The sequence below is a fragment of the Apodemus sylvaticus genome, chromosome 7, assembly GCF_947179515.1.
Source record: "Apodemus sylvaticus chromosome 7, mApoSyl1.1, whole genome shotgun sequence".
Taxonomy (NCBI): Eukaryota; Metazoa; Chordata; class Mammalia; order Rodentia; family Muridae; genus Apodemus; species Apodemus sylvaticus.
Genome location: NC_067478.1, coordinates 40,436,880 through 40,440,432, shown reverse-complemented (window position 1 = coordinate 40,440,432; position 3,553 = coordinate 40,436,880). Strand labels below are relative to the sequence as shown.

Below are 3,553 nucleotides of genomic sequence, written 5' to 3'. Positions count from 1 at the left end.
TTTGTGAATTCATTGTTTCTAATTGCTGAGTAGTATTCCATTGTGTAAATATACCACATTTTCTGAATCCATTCCTCCTTTGAGGGACATCTGGGTTCTTTCCAGCTTCTGGCTATTATAAATAAGGCTGCTATGAACATAATGGAGCATGTGTCTTTATTGCATGCTGGGGAATCCTTTGGATATATGCCCAGGAGAGGTATAGCAGAGTCCTCTGGAAGTCTCATGTCCAGTTTTCTGAGGAACCTCCAGACTGATTTCCACAGTGGTTATCTTACAGCCCCACCAGCAGTGGAGGAGTGTTCCTCTTTCTCCACATCCTTGCCAACTCCTGCTGTCTCCTGAGTTTTTGACCTTAGCCATTCTGACTAGTGTAAGGTGAAATCTCAGGGTTGTTTTGATCTGCATTTCCCTAATGACTAATGATGTTGAGCACTTCTTAAGGTGCCTCTCGGCCATCCGAATTTCTTCAGGTGAAAATTCTTTGCTAAGATCTGTACCCCATTTTTAATAGGGTTATTTGGCTCCCTGGGGTCTAACTTCTTGAGTTCTTTGTATATATTGGATATTAGCCCTCTGTCAGATGGGGAAACACCCATTCTTAAGTGATCCACACTTAATGGTACACAACAATGTTGCTCCATCCCAAACTTTTATTTTTATAAAACAACTCTAATAGCAATTGCTTGACAAACTCAAGAAGAAGAAGAGGAAGAAGAAGAAGAAGAAGAAGAAGAAGAAGAAGAAGAAGAAGAAGAAGAAGAAGAAGAAGAAGAAGAAGAAGAAGAAGAAGAAGAAGAAGAAGAAGAAGAAGAAACCACTGCACTTAGAAGCTTTGGAGGTATGGCTGCTGTGTCACATGTACATCAGTAGGTGGCAGAGAGAAGAGAGATTATGTTTATGCTCAGTGTTCTGACCTATGAACCTCAGAAGAGTAGTAGCCTAACACTCCCTGAAAAAAAATGAGCCTGAAATAACTACCAGTAAAATGCCAGGGGTTGCGTGGACAGGGAACAAGTCTGAGACAACCACCAGCCCAGGGCTGTGCAGACCCAGATGGGCTTCCCGGGCAGGGAGTGAGCTGGAGACCAAAAGACTGACCTCAGGCTGGATGGGAGTGACCCTGAGGCAGATGACCCTTGCACTGAGCCACTCAGGTAGGCCCAGGAGAGGATCTAGACTGAGATGACCACCATCCCAGAACTAAACAGGCCTGGGGGATAGGGGAGGGGCAGACCATGCCTGAGATGACCCCCTTCCCAGCACCATAGCACTCATAAGACAACCCAGATACTCAGAGACCTTGAGTGCCACTAAGAAGAGCGTGTAAGTTATGGAGAAATGGAAGAGAAAGAGAAACAGAAGGATGTGGGCACAAGAAAGAAAAGCATAACCGGAGACTTAAGGGTGTGAGGAATAGTCTGATGTGAGTAGTCAATGATGCCACCTGGGAACATGGTGAGGTCTTGGCCTGTGCTGCCACCAGGGACCACACTTGGGTTTGTGGTCCTATAACAACAGGGTCAGATGTCCCTGGTCTGGGCTGCTGCCTGGGGACATGTTGATGTCTGAGGGCTGTGCAAAACTCCTCGTCTGGGCATCATGGGAGTGCTGGTTCTTGGGGTGTCAGAGCAGGAGAGCTGACCCGACGACCCCTAGCTAGCTACAGTACTCGAGAGAGTGGGCCCCACATATTATGGGAGCTGCAGGTGAATTGGCCCTCCCATGAACTGGTATGAACAAGGGAGAGACACCATCCTCCCCACTTCCCTCTCACTACCTGAGACAGTCAGGAGACCTGGTCCTGAGGTTATGAAATCAGGAGAGCTGTTCCTGCCCCTCACCAGCTGTGGCACTCAGGAGAGTGGGCCCTTCATCTTGACTGTGCAGCCCAGTGGGGCTGACCAGGGAGGCCAGGATAGGGACCAGCTAGCCCTGAGGGTGTGAGCATGGGAGAGCTGTCCCTGCTACTTGCCTGCCACGTGGTGACAAAGGTGAGGAGAAATGCCCACCCCCAGCCCTTGTCACCTACCACAGGCAGGAAACCTGAAGGTCATCAGATCTTGAGAGCTGTCACTGCCACTCACCTGCCGGAGCTCTCACTGGGGAAAGCAGGCCCTGCGCCTGGACCGAGCTGGCCCTGGACATGGGAGATTGCAGGGAAGCTGTGTCCAAGGGTGTGAGCACAGGAGATCTCACCCTGCCCCAGGTCTTCTGTGTGGTGGCAGGGACAAAGGAGAGATGCCTACCTCACCGCCCTCATCTTTCATCACCTATGGCGGCAGGAGAGCTGGCTTGGGGCTCATGAGAGTAGGAGAACTGGCCCTGTCCTTCACCAACTGCAACACTCTGAGGAACCAGCCCTGCAACTTGCCTGGGCAGCAAAGTAGAGCTGTCCCTGCTTGAGGGGCTTGCCAGTGAGCTGGCCGGAAGGTGGCATAGCAGGAGAACCAGCAGGCTGACCAGCTCAGACACCTTTCAGACCTAGATCCAGGGCTGTGAATTGGCCCACCACAACATCTTCACTGATGAACTGCCAGAGTGCAGGAAGAGGTTGGTCCTGCAGATCCAAAGCTACAGGATCTCCATAACACAGGGCAGCAACAGGATATCCAAGAGAAATCCCAGTGAGGTCCCAGGATTGATAGCGTAGCTGAAGACAGAGGCCTCATACCAGACCAGCGACTCGTTGAAATGAACATTTGCGAGCAAAGAAGTGTGGACAGAAGGGTATCCTGTGTGGTGGGGTATACTTCAACTTCCACAATCAAATTTGTTTTCTATGGGGGAGGTTACAAGGATTGAGGATGAAGGAAAGGAGAGATGAGTGGGATTGGGCACATGATGCAAAATTCACAAAGAACCAATAAGAAAGATGTTTTGTTTTGTTTTTAAAAAAAAAGGAAACAACTTGCACAACCCATACATGCTCCATAAAATCTACTCACCACCGCCAAAATAGAAATTCTAAATAAAGCCGTGCTCTTAGTGCCCTCTGACTCTGTTACGCCTTCACTAATGCTCATTAGACTTGGTATTGCCTCTGCAAAAACCCTGAGAAACTGGGAATGACACAGCATGGATGTCCCCAGGGTACAGCTCCCATCAACGATGATTCCGCTGCATCCACTTGACTTTGTCACTTTGGGTAAAACTGTAATCACATCTTTCTTTGAGCCTCAAGGAATTTTATTATTTAATAATTACTTAATATCATGTGCAATACATAGAAACACATATTTTTATTTTTATATTATTACATATGTATATCTGAAATTAAGTTATTCTGTCTGGACTGACAATGCTCTCTAGAAGAGCCAGAGGCTATCTAACCAGCACTACATAAGTAGGCATGATAAGCCTCTGTTCACCTTGTGATGGTAGTGTGAGAGAGTCCCACCATACAAGCTATCCATATTGTCTGTGGTTACCTATGAGATGCTGCAAGTAAGTCCTTATTGCTGAAGACTTGGTTTAGACACAGGACTCAGAAGATTTGTGCTGTACGTATCCTGAAAGTCCTCCCTTTTGTCACACAGTCTTTATACCACTA

At 47.9% G+C, this 3,553-nt stretch overlaps 1 non-coding gene across 1 annotated transcript; it reads left to right on the top strand.

The window, feature by feature from the left end:
- Positions 1–819: 819 nt before the first annotated feature.
- On the top strand, positions 820–950 carry LOC127690375 (small nucleolar RNA SNORA17). Its single transcript, XR_007979093.1, has one exon. It is a non-coding gene; the product is annotated as a small nucleolar RNA SNORA17 (small nucleolar RNA).
- Positions 951–3,553: the final 2,603 nt, after the last annotated feature.